Source organism: Trachypithecus francoisi, unplaced genomic scaffold (assembly GCF_009764315.1).
Source record: "Trachypithecus francoisi isolate TF-2019V2 unplaced genomic scaffold, Tfra_2.0 Contig00140, whole genome shotgun sequence".
NCBI classification, from domain to species: domain Eukaryota; kingdom Metazoa; phylum Chordata; class Mammalia; order Primates; family Cercopithecidae; genus Trachypithecus; species Trachypithecus francoisi.
Window position 1 is genome coordinate 65,350 of NW_022680488.1, and position 24,223 is coordinate 89,572.

The 24,223-nt window shown below is 38.0% G+C and overlaps 2 long non-coding RNA genes across 7 annotated transcripts in view; both read right to left on the bottom strand.

Moving 5' to 3' along the window:
- The window catches only part of LOC117066864, a 32,385-nt gene extending 15,974 nt beyond the window's left edge, over positions 1-16,411 (bottom strand). Inside the window, exons 1-4 of one of the 6 annotated variants that reach the window (XR_004430537.1) lie at positions 9,225-9,750; positions 4,878-5,034; positions 4,356-4,428; positions 2,656-2,883 (exon numbers count right to left, since the gene is read on the bottom strand). This is a non-coding gene — a long non-coding RNA (uncharacterized LOC117066864). Of the gene's footprint in view, positions 1-2,655; positions 2,884-2,976; positions 4,429-4,877; positions 5,035-9,224; positions 9,751-13,682; positions 13,961-16,363 lie in introns of those variants that run through there. The other 5 variants (XR_004430556.1, XR_004430551.1, XR_004430543.1 and 2 more) reach the window with 5 other exon arrangements.
- Positions 16,412-17,185: 774 nt separating this feature from the next.
- Positions 17,186-19,255, bottom strand: LOC117066705. Its single transcript, XR_004430467.1, has 2 exons — positions 18,662-19,255; positions 17,186-18,109 (listed from the first exon to the last, which is right to left on the bottom strand). It is a non-coding gene; the product is annotated as an uncharacterized LOC117066705 (long non-coding RNA).
- Between the last annotated feature and the right edge of the window lie 4,968 nt (positions 19,256-24,223).

Below are 24,223 nucleotides of genomic sequence, written 5' to 3' on the forward strand. Positions count from 1 at the left end.
AGAATTGGGTTGTCTGGAATAGTAAATCAAGATTTTGTCATTGGATATTATTGAAATTGTGTTTTTTTCCAAGAAGGTCAGAACTCTTGCTCATAATAGGACTATGTCTTTGTGCCCTATAATATAAGCCATTTTTTTTCTTCAGAGTCTTGCATCAAAGAAGCACTTGTGTTAAAGAATAAACTTCAGGGGAGTACAGAATGCAGATAGTTTGTTACTATGCAAAAATAGAGAGGATATTTTCTAAACCCCTCAGTTGTAGTTGTGGAGATCTAGTATTTAAATATCTCAATTTAATTATTCTTGAAAGTTTCAATTTTTCTACTAGGCAATTTTAGCTTATATGGCCACCATCATTCTAATGGATTCAGGACAAAGCTCTTTGTCTCCCACTGGTTAAAACCAATTTTAACCCAGAAGTCTGGCCACATCAAGGAATAATTTGCTAAGCTACAACTGCTATACTCATCCAGATTAGCCTTAAGAGTTTCATTTTTACCCTAGCAGTAGGCAATATCTTTTACAGCCAAAAGCTAGAAGAGAGACTAGAAGCAATCAGGGATAATCTAAAGGCTAAATACTTTCTTAAACCCTGCCACTGTCTTTACAACACCCAAATATTAGAGGTACAGGAACACAATAAAGAATGGAGGCTAGATCAGAACCTCTGTCTCATTAATAAGGCTGTTGAAAAAACAAAACATTAGTAAAGGAAAGAATTATACTTTCTCCTTCTTTCCCATTTCCAAAACAATCAAACATCTAAAAGAATTTTTAGGCATTACACGTTTTTCAGGATTGTGGATATCCAGGTTTGGTGAAACAGCTAACTATATTATCTTATAAAAGAATCTCGGCCGGGCGGGGTGGCTCAAGCCTGTAATCCCAGCACTTTGGGAGGCCGAGACGGGCGGATCACGAGGTCAGGAGATCGAGACCATCCTGGCTAATACGGTGAAACCCCGTCTCTACTAAAAATACAAAAACTAGCGGGCGAGGTGGCGGGCGCCTGTAGTCCCAGCTACTCGGGAGGCTGAGGCAGGAGAATGGCGGAAACCCGGAGGCGGAGCTTGCAGTGAGCTGAGATCCGGCCACTGCACTCCAGTCTGGGCGACAGAGCGAGACTCCGCCTCAAAAAAAAAAAAAAAAAAAAAAAAAAGAATCTCAAGCAGCTTTGGCTCCCTTCCTAACATAGGGACCTGAAACTCAAAATACTTTTAAACAGATCAAACAATCCTGACACAAAGCACCTGCCCTCAGTGTACTCACAAAGAAGGCATTGTATTTTTATATCTTAAAAAAGAAAAGGGACATCAGATAAAAATTATTTTATACACCATACTTATAGGATTTATGTTTCTTACTTTACTTCTTGTAATGGGGTTATGCACTGAGACACCTTCTGAAATATCAGAGAGTCTCAGTTACCATTTTATTTAGTTACTATAATTATAGCAAAAACAATAGTGATAAATAAAAGATAAACATGAAGATTTTCTTACTATCAAGGTCACTAACATTCACTATTAGATGTAGCACTGTCACACACCCTAGGGTCCCTACAGTATTAACCATTGCCCATCTATACAAGGAGACAACTTCTAGGTTTGACTTGAAAAATCTTCTCAGATTTAAAACAGATTATTTAATTGTATGCACTCAATATCTTAGTTTTCTTGCTGTTAGTTTAACCTTTAACCATTAAGCACTTGATAGGTATGAATGAAACCTTGTATGGAATCACTTTTAACTCCATCCAGAAAGACACATTTCCTGAGTGTAAGACTCAAACCTTAGGCTAGGTGAGGTTGATAGAATAATAGCAAATGTCTTTCTCTATTTTAGAGGGAAAAGAAACCATACTTGGAGAATCTCAAATATTGCAATACCCCTCTTGTAATATCTGAGAGTGTGGAGATCTGGAGAGTAAATAAAAGCACAGGTGACATCAAATCTTGGGAACAACTATGAAGAAATGAAGAAACGTTAACAATCTAACCAGATCTTTCCACTGGTATTTCTAGAAGAAATCACTACCCATAGGCAGAAATGCTGCCTCTTTCCAACATTATTATCAGGTAATAAATAACACCTATTTGCAACCAAACGTGTCCACACGTGGAATCCTGAACCCTTATGTAATATTTTGTAATGATGGTGTCCTACATGTATGCAGAGAATTGTAAACGTCTGGACTAATAGCCCTTGTCGTGAGGGTTACCTAAGATACTGGGCAGAACATGCTGTGTCTCTAATTGTCTGAAACTCTATCTGCCAAAACGATTCTTCCAAACTAGCACTAAATGGAAAAAGATACTTTAATAAGAGTGGTCCTCGTCTGTTTTTTTTTAAATTTAATTTTAATTTTTATTTATGTATTTATTTATTTATGTATTTATGTATTTATTTAGGTGTCTCGCTCTCTTGCCCAGGCTAGAGTGCAGTGGTGCAATCTTGGTTCACTGCAAGCTCTGCCTCCCAGGTTCTCATGTCATTCTCCTGTCTCAGCCTCCTGAGTAGTTGGGAGTACAGGCACCTGCCACCACGCCCAGGAAATTTTTTCTATTTTTAGTAGATATGGGGTTTCACCGTATTAGCCAGGATGGTCTCGATCTCCTGACCTTGTGATCTGCTCGCTTCAGCCTCCCAAAGTGTTGGGATTACAGGCATGAGCCACCACGCCTGGCCCCGTCTGTTATTTTTGTATCTCACCAACATGACAGCATCATCCGGTGACAATTTTATTCAGGACTCTTCTTTGGAGTACAGTATCTTGCACACACAAAAATAGATCACTTGTCTCTATGCTATCATGTGGAGATTTATATTCTCATGCCCTTGTGCATGATTAAGTACTAGATCTAGGATGAGCTAGGCTTTACTCTGGGAAAAAAAAAAATGTAAATTTTAGTATTCCTGCCATCTCACCAATTCACCACACACAATGTAGCAGATTCTTTTTTGTAAGGTATCACCCAGAGTTTTATTTTACCTTCTCACAGCAAAAAAATTAAGAAGCATGAACAGAAAGGGTAACATTTGAGTAAAAGTTTACTAAGCAAAATAAAGAAGGACTCTGCAGGGGAAAGTGGGACCCAAGTATATTACCCACTATGAGGCAGGGTTGGAGATTTTTATAAGCTCAGAAGAGAAGAAATGCAATGACTGGTTTGAAACAACATGACTAAGCTTTGCTCAGGGTTTGACCCAGAACCAATCAGGAGCTGAAATGATTATTCATGGAACGCTTATCAGATTTGCCTGGGACCTTGGCCCAGGGTCAATCAGGAGGTAAAGTTAAACCTTGACCTGCGATCATAGCCGAGACCAATTAGAGGCTGAAGTGATGATTTATAGAAACTCATCTCCTAGTGCAAGCATGTTCAAAAATAGAAAGAAAAGTACCTACCATAACCTACTGAAGGCCCCTGTGTACATGTCCACAAATAAAGAATAGATTCTTTCCTGGAAGCCTACTGATTATTCAAAGAACAGAGGAATTTTTATGTTGAAACTTGCTCTCTCATGAGAGTACCTGTGGGCTTTTATTAGAAACAAGAAAGACGTATCTATGTTTGGACTTTTTAAAAGAAGTATATGAATTGGCTGATGTTTGATCTAGTTTTCCTATCAGTGCCTACAACTTGATTTATCAGTCTTTTTCTCTGCTTCAAGATTTTTTTACCAATAATCCTCCCTAACTACTTAACATTTCTCCCATATTTTCTCTCTCATGAATGGAGACACTAACAGCTGTTAGAAAAGTAGAGTGACAGGCTGGGCACAGTGGCCTCCAACCCTTCTTTATTTTGCTTAGTAAATGTTTACTCAAATGTTACCCTTTCTGTTCATGCTTCTTAATTTTTTTGCTGTGAGAAAATAAAATAAAACTCTGGGTGATACCTTACAAAAAGAATCTGCTACATTGTGTGTGGTGAATTGGTGAGATTGCAAGAATAATAAAATTTACATTTCTTTTTTCTTTTTTCTTTTTTTTTTTTTGAGGAGTAAAGCTCTGTTCATCCTGGATCTAGTACTTAATCATGCACAAGAGCATGAGAATATAAATCTCATTTTTTTCAAAGTCCCAGTCTTCAGTATATGCTTGAGAAAAGTGCAGTCTAAAGATGGTTTATTACTATCTGGAAAAGGAAAGGGCAGATGCATTCCTCTGTCTTCCTCCTTCTTTTCAACGTGACCCAGGGAGGAGAGAGTGATAGAAAGCCCATCCCATTTCTCCCCTTTCTTTATATCCTCTGTGTCCCAGCAACCATTAGAGGTGGACCCTATAAATGCAAGCATACTTTTCACCCATGTATTTGGAGGGACCAGCCTATAGAAGTAGTCATGCTCACTTTTTCGAGGCTAGAGCTCTTCAGCTCTCTGTGTTTTCTAGATTCACTTGGCCCATAAGTCTTGCAGGGTATTCTAATGTATGGGAGAGATTATGCAGTAGTTGGATTTCAGTGGAATCTCTTAATAGAGATGGTGTTTCTAACACCCGTTTCTGCCTTCTGTAGCTATTGCCCTAGTAAAGCTTTGGATTTCCAAATAATGAGACCAATTGACCACTATACATGTAATTCTTTGTGTTGTTAAAATGAAAATGTAACTCATTTTAGAATAATTATTTTAACAGAACATAAAAATAGAATGATTATCCTTCCTCTGATAGAGAGTAGGTTTCACTGTGTTATCCTGGATGGTCTTGATCTCCTGACCTCAACATCCGTCCACCTCAACCTCCCACAGTGCTGGTATTACAGGTGTGAGCCACCATGCTCAGCCACCATGGAAGTTTTTATTTCTCATTTTCCCCAGAAAGCCTTTCTACTGGGTTTCTGATACTGATAAGTCAGTGTAAGGTTTTTACTTACCTCTGCTTCTAGCTGTCCCAGAGTGAGGTGGTGGTGGTGCTCAGTGTGTGCTAAGTAGAATGCAGATCTCATCCTCTAAGGCAGTCGATGCTGATTTGGGAGCTCCCATGGTCAGAAAATGTGGCATCGAGTGCCACCCGTGGTGGTCCTGGCTTGCCTATGGCAGCAAATAAGGGCCGAGTTCAGATTGTTCAGTGCCATTGTTTTAGAAATTCAAATAGAAATAGAACCTATTAATGTGTGTGTGTGTGTGTGTGTGTGTATTTTAATGATGAAAGAAGCATTAATTGGAAACCACAGGAAATAAAATGAACACAGTTGCAAACTTTCCATCTTACATAAAGTTTTCCTCAACATAATCCTGAGATTTAAAATGTAAAATCTAAAAATACACAATTTTTAAAAGAAAGCACAGAAAGAAAGGTATGTGACCTTGGGTTTGGTCATGAGTTTTAAAATATGACATCAAAGCCGATTCATAATAGAAAAAATAATTAGCAATATAGACTTTTCTTACATTAAAAGTTTATACTCTGTGAAAAGTCCAGTACAGGAAATAGACAAGCCACAACCAAGAAGAAATTTCTGCAAAATACAGATCTAAGAAAGAACTTGCACTCAAAATATACAAAAAAATCTTGAAGCTCAACAATAAAATAGATTACTCAATTAAAATGATAACTGAGCAGATACCTCACTCATGAATATACACAGATGGCAAGCAAACAGAAACATGCTTAACTTCACATATCATTAAGGGACTAAAAATTACCACAGTGAGATGCTGTGGCCCATCTGTATTTGCTAGAACTGCTAAACTGTCTTTAAAATATGACAAATGAATTGCATTTCAAATGAATTGAAATATGACAGGATTGCATTCATTGCTGGTGGAATGCATGATAGTATCAAAATTATGAAAAACAGTATGGATGACAAGAATATGCCTCCTCAGTATATGACTGTAGAACAGATTATTCCACCACAAAATATGCCTCCAGGGTATAAGAATCGTTTTGAACCTATTATTTTCAGAAAATGCAGACACAAGGGAACTGAAAACAGAGCAGAGATTACCAATTTTTAAGGAAAATGTACATCTACTAAGGAAGTCTCCATTTTAATGGAGTCTCCCTCTCAGTACCAGTAAGAGAATGATGACTAAATCAGTAGAGGCTCCTATTAGAGACTTCCAGAAGCACCCTCCCAAATATACCCAGAAATGGTACTTTACCAGCTATTTGTATATCCCTTAATCCTGTCAAGTGAACACCTAAAATTTACAATCATAATTTTTATGCCTGATTTGTGACTAAAATTTTAGAATGAATACTATAAGATCTCCATTTAGATGTGTCTGTATGTTTGTATACATTTTCTATAGGTGATACTTTCAAATCTCTGCATGGCATTGCAAACTTTCTCTATTCTATATTGGCCTGGAAAAAGTAAGCACTCATAAGTTAAATATTAACAAAACACCCAGAAAACATAGAAACTGATCCAAATGTCTTTGAAGTACAGATTATTTTGATAAACCTTAGGTATGTGGCACTATTTTAACAATTTTGACTTACTAAAACAAGTATGTCTTCAAAGATTTCACTATTAAATTAAAAAAACATATATTTTTATTCTGTTTGGGTACCAAGCAAACTGGTATTATATTCACAGATATTTAAAATATTATAAGTTATAGTTTGATTTTAATTAAGCTGTCATTTTATGATCATTATAATAATAATAATTATGTTGTACAGTAAATCTAATAATTTATAAACATATTTCTGGTAATTTACCACCTTAAAGTTATGGTAAGTAAAAGATGTTTATTAAATATCTAGAATATTTATAAATGAGATAAAATATTAAAACTTAATTACTAAACATAAATAAATTCTGTATACTTGTAGCTTCTTATTTTTACAGAGAGACTAAAGATATTTTGGTCTATTTAAAAATCCTTTTATGCAATAATGAGACATTGTACTCTGAGGAAACATATACCTCTAGAAATTATGAGATGGTATATTCATAAATTCTAATCTATGTAATGCTAGCATTTGACAAACAGTATGAAATGAGCAGTATACAAAATATACAAATAAGGAAAGATACTTAAACTATCCTAGGCTATATTTGTGTTGGTAAATTGTTATCTTTTCAGAAACTGTATGGAATTCCTGGAAATTTGTAAATGACTTTCCTACTATATGCCGTAGTATAGTATCATGTATGAGTCATAATTCCAGTTACCAGTTATTATTTTAAATTTTGTATGCCACAGAAGAGGACAAATTTCCTCCCTAATTGTGATATAATTAGCTTCATTAGAGTTTTATCCATGGCCATTGTACACCTTTTGTAATGTACAGGTAGGTAGTATTTCAATCTCATGTTTTCCCAAAAGGTTCTGCATCTGTATTGGCTACAGGTCAGAATGTTGGTCTCCCAACAAAGAACTTCCTATGAGACTCATGGCAATAACTGTGATGGGTCCTCTGGGTATAAAAATTCCATGTCAATGTTTAAATAACTTTAAGATTATAACACAGGACTGAGGAACAATATCCAGAGCTCTAGTTGACAAATTGATGGGTTCATGGCACTGCTAACCCAAGATTAAGCAAGATAGGAATTGATTACATTGCTCTGAATAAACTGATAAAGAATGTGTATAATTTTGTAGCTTTATTTGGAAGATTGCTGGTTCTTTAATATTCTATATTTTTGGACTTAAAAAATCCTTCTTTTTCTCTTAGGCTAATTATAAATCATAACAATTTAATAGATTATACTTTGTAAACAGAAGTAGAACGCTTGTAAACCAAAAATGAAGTTTTAAGCCCAATCTGTCCCAGCTATCTGATGGACCCCTCTTTTTGGCTAAGGGCATTCCAAAGTTGGTTCAGGTCCTAACCTGAACCCTCAGGAAGAAGGGTCAGACATACTTCACTATATGCTCCTGCCTTTAGCAATTCAGAAAAAGTTAACCATCATTAAATCAACACAGACCTTAAGTCTGATAAGAAATGTTTATAATCTTTTCTCTAGCCTGTGACATGGAGGCTTCATCTTCATGATAAAACTTTGGTCTCTACATACTATATTATTTATTGTAACCCAGATTTATGTATTGATTCCTTTATATTGATTCCATGTCCTCAGATAATTCTTTCAGCCAACTCCCAATTAGAATGCACCACCACCCATTTTAAGTGGTCCCATCTTTGGTAACCAAACCAATGTATATCTTATATGTATTTGATTGCTGTTGCACGTCGCCCTAAAATGTATAAAACTAGGTTGTGCCCAGAACAACTTGGGCACACTTTTTTCGGATCTCTTGAGAAAGGTTGTATTATGGGTGACTGGTCATTGATATTTGACCCAGAATAAATCCTTTAAATATTTTACAGAGTTTGAGGGTTTTTATCAGCACATTTCTCTTCTGTCTCTGTCCATTCCTCCAGAATTTTGAAACTCTTATGACGTGTTCTTATGTTCATTGCTCTTTCTTCTCTGCCTATTACTCCAGAATTCTGAAACTCATAAAATGTTCTTATTTCACTCTTCATAGAGTCATTTGTAAAAGTTCAGCAAACATCTGTTCAACTTTTAACAGGACATACTTAGGAAATTTGTTCATATTATGGAGGTTTTCACTTGAAGACACATTTGAACAATACAGGCTCACAATTGAGTACTAACTGACTTTTAATATTTCTGATTTTATTAAAAATTGTGAAGATTGAGACAACAGAAGGACAAATTCTTTAATTAATTTTATGCTACAATATCAAAGTTTGATAGCGTTAGTATATCTCATCAAAGGTAGGATGTCAATTTTTATAAAACTGAATTTTCAGTACCATTAAAAATGCACTCTCAATTAAATGGTGACTGTCTAAATAAACAAAAGAAAAATGGTTGCTAACAAGGTATACATCATATATTTACACTTAAATAATGATTTCAGTTCTAATATGACTACTTAAAAATTTTTCCAACTTTTCCAATACTAGTAGTAGTATTGTTCCAACTACTCTAGCACTGTAAGAAAAATGAGCCAGAAAAGTATGAATAAAAGTGTTGATGGAGGGTGTGCTGTGTTCCTGGCCTCAGCCTATCATGGTGGTGCTGCTCAACACTCCTCCTTTCTCTGTACCAGGATTTCTCTTCAGAAACAAGCCCATCTGTGAAGCACATGTTGGTGGCTGTGACAATGCATGATAACAGCCTCATTCAATAAACACTTTTGTAAAGTCATATTTGGAGGTCATGGTTGGGGAAGTAAGGCCTATGGAAGCAAACCCTCCTCAGTACTGGGGGCCTCAGACAGAACACCTTTTCCTCAGCTTTCCTCACTTGGCCACCAGATGTCCTGATGTTCTGGCCTTTCCAAGTAGGTCCAGAGGAGATGATGTACCATCCTCACTGTGGATGCAGACCGAGGTGTCCCAACTGCACCACAGCCATGAACTCTCCTGGGTGGCTTCTGAGGGGAAGAAAGCCCTGTTTGATGCCCTCAGGAAGCTGCCCTGCAGCGCATTGCATGGGCTCCTTAAATCTGTTCCATGAGCTTCCCGAGGCAGTCATAGAGAATCTCTGAAATACAGGGAGGATGAATCCAGGCAGTAATCTAAGGAAGTGGTAGTGAAATAGAGACTACCTTTGTGTGCCTTGATAGGAATGGAGATAAGAAGAAGCAAAGCAGATGGTCATTGGACCAAATGCCACTGATTTTCTCTATGTTGGCAATAATGGATAGGAATAATTGGAATTTGAATCATTAACACATCATTTACAATAGTATCCCTTAAATTGAATCCATTTGTAGGGATTCAATCAGGCTGATGGAAAAATTTTAAAGAGATTATAGAAGTACACACAAACCTTCTGGGAAAGTCTGAAGGTTTTTACAGAAGTCTCAGGATAGGGTTATAGCTGAAGGCAACCTAATCCTTACCTTGAGTAAACAGCTTAAAGTGAGTACAAAGATGGACAGAGTAGATTATCTAGCTAGTTAGTTACTCATGTGGTCCTAAAACTAACCTTTGCTGTACCACAGGTGCTTAATTGCTTTCTACTGAGGAAGTTGACAGTGTCAATTACCCTCTAGTGGTGTTTACTCAGGACCTTTGTCAATTAATCTTTACCAAATTAATGTGAGTCTCACTGTGTGATCAAGGTCAAAGTTGCAAGTGTTTACAGTACTCTCCAGGAAGTCTGTAAGAAGCTTCGATACTCAGGTGAACTGGCAGAGCAGAATGCCTGTGTGTCAGTGTACTGGATTCATCCACTGCTGGATCAGTCTGTGGGTCGACTCCTACACCTGGAGCACCTGTGTGAGGAGAGCTACCACAGTTGGTGCCCCTGTATGAGGAACTCTGTAAAGGGAATGTGATGGCCTCCCCCAAACAAAGGCAAAGGATGACCACACAATCAAGTCAGTGAGTGATCAGTAATCACTGCTGCGCACTTGAGATTTTCAAGTTTGGAGGAGATTGATCAAACTGAGGTTTCATCACAGGACAACAGTTATCAACTCAAGTGAAACAGTATATAAAATTGTTGAAACAATTACTTATGGCTAGCAGATCATCACTTTCCCAAGCTCAATTAAGGGACCTAACAATAAAAACTGTTGCAAAACGTAGCCCATGGTTCCCAGAAAAAAGAACATCAGACATGGAACTCTGGGAAAAAGTGGGGAAAAATCTTAATATCAGGCACAAAGGCAACAGGTCCCAGTAACACTTTTAACATTATGGGCTTTAAATAGAGAAGCCTCGGTTTTGTTATACATGGAAGAGCCTAAAAAAGAGAAGCAGGAGAGAATGTCACCTGCCTTATCACCTGCTCTTACCTTAGCCCTGATATCACTGGTCCAAAATAACAAAGACGAGACAGATGTTTTAGCTGAGCCCTCTCCTCCGCTAGATAATAAAAAAGAGGAAATACTACAGCTGTAAGTCCCTGGCTTAACCAGGGAGCATTAGAAGGACAGCTCTTAGCCTGCCCGGTAATGTAAGATACGCAAAGTAATCTAGTACCTAAAAGGTTAAGAAAAAGCATTAGAAGCCAGAGCCATGTGCCCAAGGAAGCAGTAGGCAAAAGGGAAAACTCAGTCGGGACGTTCGCAACCCAAGTCAACAGGTACTCACAGGAACTCTACCCCCATAGTGGCACTGGCAACAAAAGCCAAGCATAGTACACCTATGCTAGCCTCCTGGGGAGGGGAAAGAGGTACATGTCACAGCATCTGCCAGAGCCAAGGCATGCATGATATGGTCCGCCCCGGCCAGCAACAGCTGCCCAGCAGTGAAAGGAGGAAACAGCATAAGTGAAAAGCCAGCAAAGGAAAAAAGCCGTACCTTTACAAATACAAAGCAGCCACTGCTCCAGGACCCTCCTGGTGAGTTCTCTAGCTCTACAGATGATCAACTTATGGCAAAATCTCTTGTTTCCTGTTTACAAGTGATGTTCTGGATTATAATGCTCTACTAAGATTTAAGTAAAATTTAAGGATGTGTTTTCTAATTGTGGCCACTGTTACCTCTCTCATCCACCTAACGTGACTCTCTCAAAATCCAAATTAAATAAAAACATAACCTCCAAAGGGAGAGATGTTACAAAAAGCCCATGGGTTAGTTAAGGAGTAATTACAAGCAAATTTTCCTCCCCAGTAGAAAAGAGTTTCCTAATTGCAAGGTTATTCAATTTATCGGTGATATTTTACTAACAGCCCTTAATACTTGGCCATTTTTTGTCATTCCCAAAATGTCTAATAAATGTTTTACTAACAAAATAGTTTACTCCCCCATATCTAATGTCTTAACACAATTTACTGTTGTTTCTAATAAACATGAAAACACATTATCTAGTAGAGGCCATATTTCATTTACTTACTCTGACTTTACTAACACTCAGAGAGCTAGAGTTAAAACCTCAATATTGACTCTAAAAAGATTTTACAGCCCTAATTAAGTCCACTGTAGAGTCCACCCTGTGTGCTTGTTTTCTCCAAGTACAGCAATGGCTACACCAAGATACACATACTATTTTTATTACACACATTCTAGTCCACAGTTCTATAACTGGCCCATTGGCTTATGGCAATAATCAAGCAGACCTTCAAGTTTTGACATCACTACTTGACTAAGTCACCCAATCGCATCATTTTTTTCATCAAAATCAGTTAAACTTATCTAAACAATTTTGACTTACCCAGAGACTGGCTAAACAAATTATCCTACAATGCCAAGATTGCCAGCTCACAGGCACATCCCCTTCTCCTACAGGTGTGAGCACTAGAGGATTGGAAACTAATCAGTTGTGGCAAACAGATGTTACAGACATCCTTGAATGTGGTAAACTAAGATATGTACATGTATCAGTTAACGTTGACACTCATTTAATTAGTGCACATGCTCTGCCTGGAAAGTCAACTTGGTATGTTATTAAACATCTTCTTTTAACTTTTGCATACATGGAGTGACCCACAAAAATTAAGGCTGATAATGCTCCAGCTTATGCCAGCTGGAGCTGAATGTTGGGATAGCCAACATTCCACAGGCATCCCATAAAACAATCAAAGAAAATCAATAGTAGATTGTGCCAACTTCACACTCAAAATATGCAGAAAAAAGGAGGGAAGGGATAAAGACCCTGCAGCACTATTGGCACAAGCATTATTTATCCTTAATTTTCTAAATTTAGATGACAAATTTCCATCAGCTGCAGAAAAGCACTTTGCTAAAACCTCTCAAGGTATAAAACCTATAATTTTACGGAAGGATGTAAACAGTAATGAATGGTGTGGTCCTAGAAAATTATCAACATGTGGAAGACAGTATGCTTGTGTCCACATCCCCTCAGGTCCTCTTTGGATTCCAGCACGATGCATCAAACAATTTCATGGCATGGCTAGGACCCAATCTGGTACCAGAAATGAAGGCGTTAAACCTGAAAGACCCACAGCCCCAGATGATGTGGCTTCCACAGATGACACAGGCCCTGGGCGTTATGCTGAAGAAATAGAAGGCTAAGCAAATCCCACTCCAGACACAGACCCCATTCACTTCAGATAATTTATTTCTTTTTCATTTTCTCGTTGTGCCTACTACCTGTACCTGCTACAATCTAATAAGCCCATCTTCTAAATGTGACATTTTTCAGCCCTGTTATCTGGGGAGACACTCCCTTTCCAGCTTCTAACAACATAACTGCTTGGTTGGAAGGAGTTTAATAAAACCCCAGTAGAGCTCCTTAGTAACAGCATTCATCAAACTGAAGTGGCAGGTCACACTTTGACAGGAAAACAATGTTGCTAATTGTACTCATGATTATTTTGTGTTATTGGCCAATTCTAGGATGCAAAGCCAAAATAAGAGCAAAGACCACTTCACCTCACATAACTGTTCCTGCACACATCTATACTCTCCAATCAAAAGGACATGGGGCAGAACACAAAAGAGGGGATATGTAGAAATATAATCAGGCTGGTGGGAAAGATATTGAAGATAGTTACATAAATAAACACAAACCTTCTTGGGAGTCTTGAAGGTTTTTACAGAAGTCCCGAGATAAGGTCATAGCTGAAGGCAACCTAATCCTTACTGTGAGTATAGCTTAAAGTGGGTTCAAAGAAGGGCAGAGTAGTTTATCTGGTTAGCTTTTTTACCCAGGTGAAAGAAAACTTTGATGTACTCTGGGTGCTTAGTTGCTTTCTATTCAGGAAGTCCACACTGTCAATTACCCGCTAGTAGTGTTTACTCATGATGTTTGTCAATTCATCTTTACCATATAAAAGTAAGTCTCGCTGACTGCTCTAGGTCGAAGTCACAAGTGTTGACGGTACTCTCCACGGAGTCTGTAAGAAGCTTGGACACTCAGCTGGACTGGCAAAGCAGAATATTTGTGTGTCAGTGTACTTGATTCATCTATCATGGAGTCAGGGTCTGCCGCTCTGGCCCCAGCACCTGATGCCCCCATGTGAGAAGCATTACCACATCCACTAAGTATAAATGTAACAGAATATGCAAAATTCATTCAGAAAACATGAGTCACTGTTGAGAGAAATCAAAAGAAATATAAATAATGCAGACAGGCCAGGCATGGTGGGAGAGGACTGTAATTACAACACTCTGGGAGGCTGTTGTGGGCAGATCACTTGAGCCCATGATTTGGAGACCAGACTGAGCTACATGGTGAAAATGAGGTGGGAAATTAAAGATATAAAGAAAAATAAAATTAAGAAGAAAAAGAAATAAGCATTCCTGTATTATGATGATTTATACTGTATGATGATTTATACTGACTTGTCCCAGAGGCAGCACAAGCATGGCCCAGACCCAGGAAACATCTTGATAAACACTATCTGAGAAGCCAGGACACAAAGGAATGTGCTCTGGAGATTCTCCCAGTGCTCCCTCAATATGGAGAAGAAAACAAATTTTCCTTTGTTTTATTGTGTGAGTTTATAGATTCTTGTTTTCTGTAACTAGTAACTTCAAGTACTCTGTTTTATCAAAGAAGTACAGTGAAGGTCATGAGAAACCTGAGCAGATCTAAACTACAGCTGTCTGGGCATCATAGAGAAGGTTATGAGGTAAACCAGTGCAAGGCTCTTTAAAGTAATGCTGTTCTGCCTCTATATCCTTGCTTTTGTGCCACTGTAGCTGTAGGCCATAAGCCTGCTTCAAGCTACCCACCCCCTTTTTGAAGTGTGTATAAAAGTCAACTGCTATCTTTGTTCTTGGCCCAGTTTTTCATATATTGAGTATGCTGGATCTGGGTGCACTCAGTAAAAATCCACCTGTTCCCAAGGCCTCTCTGGGCCTCCTCATTCTGCAACAAAACCTCATATCTACCAAAAATACAAAAAGTAAGCCAAATGTGGTGGTGCACACCTGTGGTCCCAGATGCCTGGTGTTCTGAGGTCACAGAATCTCAGTGATCTAAGATCTTGCCACTGCACTCCAACCTGGATAGCAAAGCAAGACTCTGTCTCAATAAATATAGGAGAGAAGTTTCTTGTTTAGGAGTAGCACACTAATCATTGTTTCAGCCAAATCCCAATTAAAATCCAGGCAAAGATATCAACAAACTCTTCCTAAAATTAGAATGAATGAAATAAGATTCAGGAAGGACAAAGTTAAAATCTTACACATCTGGGTCAGAATAGTTACACACAGTAAGCTAGAGTAATAGAGTGTGGCATTGATTATTTAATAGACAAGTAGACAAGTGGAATAGAATTGGCAACCCCAAAACAGACCCAACTCAACTGATTTTGTCAAAGAAGCAAAGACTATTCAATGGAAAATATTAATGTGTTCCACAAGTGGCAATAGAGCAATTGGAAATGATATGAAAAAAATCAACATAGACACAAACTTCACAGTTTTCCCAAAAAACTCACTCAAAAATATTCATGCATTGAAAATTTCCAATGCAAAATTGTAACAGAAGATCTGCATAGTCTTGGATTTGGTAATGAATTACTATCCAGTCTACAAAAAAACACAAAAATTGATAATGTAGACTATATTAAATTTTGAAATATATACTCTGTAAAAGATGCTTTTAAAGTCAGGTTCTATGACACATTGTAATCCCAGCACTCTGGGATGCCCAGCTATGTGGATCACCTGAGGTCAGGAGTTCCAGATCAGCATAGGTAACATGGTGAAACACTGTCTCTACTAAAAATACAACAAAATTTGCTGGATGTGGTGGCAGGCACATGTAATTCCAGGTAAGCAAGTGGCTGAGGCAGGAGAATCCCTTGAACCTGAGAGACAGAGGTTGCAGTGGACAGAGTTCACACCATTGCACTCCAGCCTAGGTGACAGTGCAAGATTCTGTCTTAAAAAAAAAAAAAAAAAAAAAGAAAGAAAGAAAGAAAGAAAAGAAATATGATCCTGTTAAGAGAACCAAAAAACAAGCCATAGGCTGAGAAAAATTGAGCAAACACATCTGTAAAGTAACTTGTATGCAACATATAGAAAGAAATTTCACACTGAAGAAGATAACCCAATTAAAAGTAAAAGACCCGAAGAGATACCTCACTAAGGAAGATATGTAGATGGAAAACAGGCACACAAAACATTGCTTGCTGAGCTCCTGCTGCTTTTGCTGAACGTAGAGGCTCCAGGCTGTCCCCTGAAGAGCAGCAGTGACTGCCAGAATGGCAGTGGCTTCAAAGGACATCTCAACCTACCCTAGATCTACCTATCCTCCAGGGTCCAAGGGTCACCCAGGCACTGGGCATCCTCTCCTGAAATGAGCTGAAAGCTGAATGTTTTATTTCTCAGCTTTTCCTAAAGTTTTGGAGGTGCCAAGTATCTATAAGTTGAAAGTTTTATTTTTATCCTAACAGCCTTGAGTCACTAAGAAGTATTAGAAAATTGTTTTGTAACCCATATTAGTCTCCATAAGGAGATAAAATAATTGTTTCAGCCAGTCACGGTAGCACTCACCTGTAATCCCAGCACTTTGAAAGGCTGAGGTGGGTAGATCACCTGAGGTCAGGTGTTGGAGACAAGTCTGGCTAATATGGTGAAATAACGTCTCTACTAAAAATAAAAATTTAAAAAATTAGCTGGTCATGGTTGTGGTCCCCTGTAATCTCAACTACTCAGGAGGCTGAGACAGAGAATTGCATGAACCCAGGAGGCAGAAGTTGCAGGGAGCCAAGACTGTGCCATTGTATTCCACACTGGGTAATAACACCAGGAAAAAAAAAAAAAAAAGAAAGAAAGAAAAAAGAATTCCCAAACATCCAGTTTGTACTCTAGAAATTTCAATTTCTCCCTTAACACCAGTAAAGAATTACTTGATGGAAAGGTATCTCTACATACTGATACATCACACTAATTCACCACATTGTCTCATTAGCTAGATTTTGCTACCTCTTTGTAGTAACCATAAAATTGGAAAAAATAACAGGATAATAACAGGATAAATGACTATGTGTACTAGTATTTTTTTTTTTTTAGTTTTTACTAAGTAGAGATTAGAGTGCTTTTATTTAAACTGTTTCTCTTTGGCACAACATATGCATGCTTTTTGGCAGCAATCATAGGATAATGAACAAACAATAACAACAAAATAATGCTAAACAACACTTGCTGTCAGGGGAAAGCAAATTACCAATGAGAGTACTGAACAGCTATAATATGACTTAAACATTTTTTAAATGCAACAAAAACTGCAACAGGAACTCTTGTTCTTCACTGGTGGAATGCAAAAACATTAAAAGTTATTTTTTTCTTCTACCACAGCTTTTGCAGTTTTTTTTTTTTTTCTCTAAAGCTAAACATGGTCTAGCCATATAGGATAACATTTGCATGCTTAGGTATTTAGACAAATGCTTTACAAACTCGCATCTAACCAAAAACACATGCAATTTTGTATATGTGTTCTCTTGACATGGCCAAATACTTTAGGGAATCAGAATGCCCTTCAATAATAACTAAGTCAGGTAAATCCATGAAATGGAATACTATTGATCAAAAGAAGGGAGTGATTTATGAGGTCATGCAAAGCCATGGATGCATTGGACATACATAAAGCTAAGCAGAATAAGCCACTCTGAAGAGATCACATATTGTATGATCCCATTTCTGTGTCATTATAGGGAAGAATTGTCTACAGAGATGGTAAACAGACCTGTAATTTACAGTGGCTTATAGGTGACAGGGAGTAAGCTGAACAGGGGCATAGGAAAATGGAAAGAGGCACAAATGGGCCAGTGGTAGTGAACTCCTTCTGATTAGTGAGATCATGTTGGTCATGTGGAAGAGCCAAGACTGTGTAGTATCAACATGAATAAAAAGGCTCCTACTCATTCTAGGAGTGGAGCATCTTCTTTCTTCACACACAGAACTGTCTCAGGAACAGTTCTGAGAAAGATTTTGTTGTATGTGGTAAAAGATACATAACAAAATTTACCATTTCAAACATTTTAAGTGAATATTTCAGTGACATTAACTATACTCAAGTTGTGCTACCGTCACCACCATTTCAATTTCCACCAGAAATCCACAAGAGTTCTAATTTTTCCACATACTCTCCAACTCTTTCATTAAAAGAAAAATAGATATTCCAATGGGTAAACAGTGATAATTTTATTGTGGTTTAGATAATCATTTACCTTAGGGCTAGTGATATTGAACATCTTATAATGTGCTTATCGATTCTGGTTTTGTCAATGATTGAACAAACTGAAGAAAAAGAATAGATAAATTGAACTTATCAAAACTAAAAACTTTTATGCATCAAAACACACTGTTAGGACAGTTAAAGAAAACCAAAAGCATGGGAGAAAATACTTGCAATTCATATATATGGTAAGAGTCTAGTATCAAGGATATAGAAATAATTCTTACAACTCAAAAACAAAAAGACAAAAACCACTTAAAAAATATGCCAGGCACAGTGGTTCATGATTGTAATTTCAACACTTTGAAAGGCTGAGGTAGGTGGATCATAAGGTCAGGGGATTGACACCATCCTGACCCACATGGTAAAACCCCATCTCTACAAAAAATACAGAAATTAGCAGGGTTTGTTGGTGCATGCCTGTAGTCCCAGCTATTCAGGAGGCTTAGGCAAGAGTGTGGTTTGAATCCCATAGTCTGAGGTTGCAGTAACACTCCAGCCTGAGTGACAAAACAAGACTCTGCCACCCCCCCAACAATAAAAAAAGCAGAGGACTGGCAAGGACTTTTCTCCAAAGGCAAATAGCACATGAAAAGATGCTCAATATCACTTACCTTAGGGAAACTCACGTCAAAACCACAGGAAGAGAGATCACTTCATACCCATTATAATTGCTGTTATTAAAGAAAAGCTAACAAGAGTTGACATGGAAATGGAGAAATGTGAATTTAAAATGGTGCAGCTGCTGTGGAAAATAGTTTGGTAATTCTGCAGAAAGCTAAACACAGAATTACCATAGAACCCAGCAAATACACAGGAGAATGTAAAACAGGAATTCAAACAAAAACGTGTACATATACGTTCATAGCAACATTATTCACAATAACTAACAGGTAGAAACAAAATAAATGTCCACCACCAAGTAATAGAAAAACAAAATTGAGTACACCCATACAACGGCATAATATTCAGCTGTAAAAAGTATTGCGGCTCTAATAATACAATGTTGAGGAACTTCAGACCATTTGGTTAAAGAAGCTGAACACAAATGGTCACATACTATAAGATTTCATTTATATAAATATCCAGAATAAGTAGATAGAAATAGAAAGCAGATTACTGGTTGCCAGGGGTCAGAAAAAAGGACAGATTAGGAAGTAGCTCCTTAGTACGTAGAGGATTTCCTATTGGGATAATAAAAATAATTTGAAACTCTTTTCAAATATTTTTCAAATATATTTCAAATACAAATAATTTGAAAAATAATTTGAAAATGAGGTGGTAGTTGCCCAGAAATGTGCATGTACTAAAGGTCACTGAATTGCTTATTTGGAACAGTTACTTTTATATTATGGAAATTTTACCTGAATAAATCCTAACTCTAAATCTGAACATTAACCTGACCCCGATATTACCCTAACCCAACAGTAATCCAAGCATAACATGAACCAAACCCAAACCCTATCGTTAACCTAACCTGAGCCTAAAACCCTAACCCTAAACCTGAAAAATTAACCCTAAGCATAAAATGATAACACTAACCCACCTCTACCAATAATCCCTCAAAACATAATACTAACACTAAAATCCTAGTTTAATACTAACCATAACCCCTAACATCTAATCCTAAACCCTAGTCCCTAAACCTGAATCCTGAACCTGACACTAACATTAACCTAAGACTCATACTAACCTCTAACGCTAATCCTAACATTCTAATTCTACCTCTAAACATTACTCTAAAACTACACCTACCACAACCTCAACCCCAAATGAAACATAACTCTAACTCTTGCCTAAACCCAATCTGTAATCCGAGAATGCTTAGCCCAAACCTAAACCTAAACCTAAGCCTAACCCTTAACCCTTAGCCTAAGCACTAACAATGACCTTAACCTTAATGTGTTACCCAAACCTCTATCCTAACCAAAACCCTAACGCTAACTGTAACCAATAATCCTAACGCTAAGCATAATCATAATACTAAACATAACCTTAACCCCTAACCTAAACCTAAACACTAACCATAACCAAAACCAAAATGCCTAACCCCAACCACTGACCTAACCCTAACTCCATCAATAATATTAAACAATAATTCTACACTTAACCCTAATCCTAATCCCAGGATCTCACCATAACACTAACAACCCCAAACCCACACTTTTGAAAACCCAAACACTTACTTACTAGCAATAAGCCCTAACTCTAACTTAACCCCTAAGACGAATCCTAAATCCTACAACTAACCCTAACATTGAACTCTAACCAAAACCCCCTAACCCTAACCGTAACCCTAAAACTAAAATGTACCATGACTGATAACCTAAACTTAACCATTACCCTAAATAATAACCCTAACACCTAACCCAAACCCTAATCTTGAAACCCTAACCCAAAACAAAACCATAATCCTTAAACGGAACTCTAACTGTAAAACCCTAAAACACTAAACATAACACTGATCCTAACACATCAGCCTAACAGCAACCCTAACACTAACTGAAAAACCATAAAAACTGACCCCTAAGGCTAAAACTAAACAACTCTACACCTAAGCATAAAATTAAACCTCAGGTGTAACTCAAACCCTAAAGCCTGAAACCTAACTGTAACCCTAACCCTAAACCATAAAGCCTGACCATCATAACCCTTAAACCTCATCCTAAACAGTAAATCTAACCATAGCCCTTAACAATAACCCTATCACAAATGCTAATCCCTAACAGGAATCCTAAACTCTTTTTTTTTTTTTTTTTTTTTTTTTTGAGACGGAGTCTTGCTCTTTCGCCCGGCTGGAGTGCAGTGGCGCGATCTCAGCTCACTGCAAGCTCCGCCTCCCGGTTCACGCCATTCTCCTGCCTCAGCCTCCCGAGTAGCTGGGACTACAGGCGCCCGCCACCTCGCCCGGCTAGTTTTTTGTATTTTTAGTAGAGACGGGGTTTCACCCTGTTAGCCAGGATGGTCTCGATCTCCTGACCTCGTGATCCGCCCGTCTCGGCCTCCCAGAGTGCTGGGATTACAGGCTTGAGCCACCGCACCTGGCCAGGAATCCTAAACTCTTAATGCTCACAATAAACACTAACCTGATCTGCAACCCAAATTTCAACCCTAAACCCTAATCCCAACTTCACACCTTAAACCCAACCCTAACTGTAAACCCTAACCCTAACCGAACCCTAATACTAACTGTAAAATTTAACCCTAATAGTAAGTTTAATACCAACCCTAACCACATACCTAATCCTTACCCCAATCCTAACCCTGATAAGCTAACTTCAACCCTACCCCTGCACCAACACCAACCCTAAACCTAAACCTAAACCATACCCTCGCTTAAACACAGGAACTTAAGCCCATATCCTAACCTTAATAATAACACAAATGGTAAACAATACCTTAAACATAAAACAATACCTCACCCCAAGCCTAACTTTAAAAGTTAAACCCAAACCCTACCCCAACCCCAAAACTAACAAAAATCTTAACCCATAACCACAATCCTAACACTAACTGCACACCAACGAAAAAACCCAACACCATTCTCAACACTAATACTAAACCTCAACCCTAAACCTAAGCACTGACCCAAATCCTAAACCTTAATACTAAACCAAACACTTAGCCACAACCCTAAAACTGAACCTAAGGCTTATCCTAACGACGATGCTTATTCTGAATCCTAAATCTAAGACTAACCCTAAAAAGCTAACCGAAACCCTAATTATATTGTCTAAATCTAACTCTAATTCTAACTGTAAAATACAAAATTGCAAAAACACTAAAAATAAGTTTAACTGCATCCCATAACTCTAAGACTAATACTAACCTAAAAACTCTAACACTAACACTAAGATATAATCGTAAAATTATCTTGACCCTAGCAATAAAACCAAACCATAACTCTTACCCTGAACACTAAACTCAAACACTAACCTTTATACTAAAGCCTAAGCCCACCCCTACCCATAAACCTAAACCAAACTCTAACCCAAACTAGCCCTAAATCCTAAAGCTAACCTTAATCATTGTCCATAACTCTAGCAATACCTTAACCCTAACCCTAACCATAAAGGCTAACCCCTAACCCTAACATTAAACTAAGCCCTAACTGTAAACCCTAACCCTACTCCTAAACATTAAACTCAACTCTAAGTGTAACACTGACCATGACAACTAACCCTAACCCCAGGCCTAACCCAGCCCCAACAGTCATGCCAGACCTAAATCCAAAACCTTAACCATATACCTAACAGTAAACCTCACATGTAACCATAATCATAACCATAAATGTTAGATGCTAACACTAACACTAACCATAAACCCTAATACTCAATGCCAAACCCTAAACCTATATGTAACCCTGAACACTAATCCTAATGCTAAATTCTAACCTTAAAGCTTAACCAAACAGTAACACTAACACTAACCCTTCTAACTCTTACCCTCAACATAATCCTTAACACTAATCCTAATCCTAATCCAGGCCATGACCATAATCCCTAACACCCTACTGTATGCCTACCTTTTTACCCTAACCCTAAGCGTAACGCAACCCCAAACTTAACCTCTAACACTGATTCTAACACCTAACCCTAACCCCTAACCCTAATCCTAACTCTAACTCTAAAGCTAATCCTGTGACAAGACTATCCCTTATTCCAACCTCAGCCCTAACAAACAATCGAATCCTAAACTTTGTTCAGCAGTTGTAAACCCCTATCCCTAATCCTCAACTTCTTTTTCCTCTTTTTTTTTTTTTTTTTTTTGACACACAGTCTTGCTCTGTTGGCAGGCTAAAGTGCTGTGGCATGATCTCGGCTCACTGCAACTTCCACCTCCCGGGTTCAAGAGGTTCTCTCACCTCAGTCTCCCAAGTAGCTAGGAATACAGGTGCACATCACCATGCCCAGCTAATTTTTTCCTGTATTTTTAGTAAAGACCGGGTTTCACCATGTTTGCCAAAATTATTTTGATCTTTTGACCTCCTGACCTGCCCATATTGACCTTCCAAAGTACTAGGATTTTAGGCATGAGTCAACCAGCCCAACCTAATCTCCAACTTCTATCCTATCTTAATGTTACCCCATCATGCTTCAAAAAACATTAAATAGGCCGGGCACGGTGGCTCAAGCCTGTAATCCCAGCACTTTGGGAGGCCGAGACGGGCGGATCACGAGGTCAGGAGATCGAGAACATCCTGGCTAACACGGTGAAACCCCGTCTCTACTAAAAATACAAAAAACTAGCCGGGCGAGGTGGCGGGCGCCTGTAGTCCCAGCTACTCGGAGGCTGAGGCAGGAGAATGGCGTAAACCCGGAGGCGGAGCTTGCAGTGAGCTGAGATCCGGCCACTGCACTCCAGTCCGGGCGACAGAGCGAGACTCCGCCTCAAAAAAAAAAAAAAAAAAAAAAAAATTAAATATATACTTTGTGACTCTAACCTCTGAAATCTAATACCCATAATGTACACCAAGCCATACCTTTTTCTTACCCCAACTGAGCATTGAATTAAATATACAGTATCACTAGGTCAAAAAAAACTAAATGTTAATAAATTTGATAATTACAGACATCATAGTGTTTAACTAAATAATAGTACATGGCATCCAATAAACAGTGGTTCAAATTTATTTCACATAATGAAACATCTTCATGCAAACCCACAACAATCATCATCTGAATTGTTGGGAACCAAGGCTTTAAGATGAAGAATAGTACTGATGCTCACTTTCATAACTGTATGCAACACTGTACTAGAAGTTCTCCTAGAACCATTAGAAAAGAAAAATACACACAAAGCCATTCCTATGTGTAAAAGTGAAGTAAAGCTACTCACAGATCTCACACACAGAAAACCACGAGGAACCAACAAGAAATTATAAAATGTAATAAACAATTAAGCAAGATAACAGGACAAAATATCAATACACGAAAGTCTTTTCCTATACATTAGCAATAAATCATATGGAAATAAAATTAAGACAACAGTTTAATTAAAAAAAAAAAAAACAGCCATAATTTCTCCAACTCCTCTGGAACCCACAGATTCAGGCAGCTAGGGGCGGTGGAAATCTGTGGAGTGGCAGCTGTGCTGCTACATTGAGAACTGGCTGCAGTAGCTTTAGGGCTAACCAGAAACTGTTCAAGCACCTTAGAAATCAAAGTAAACTTACT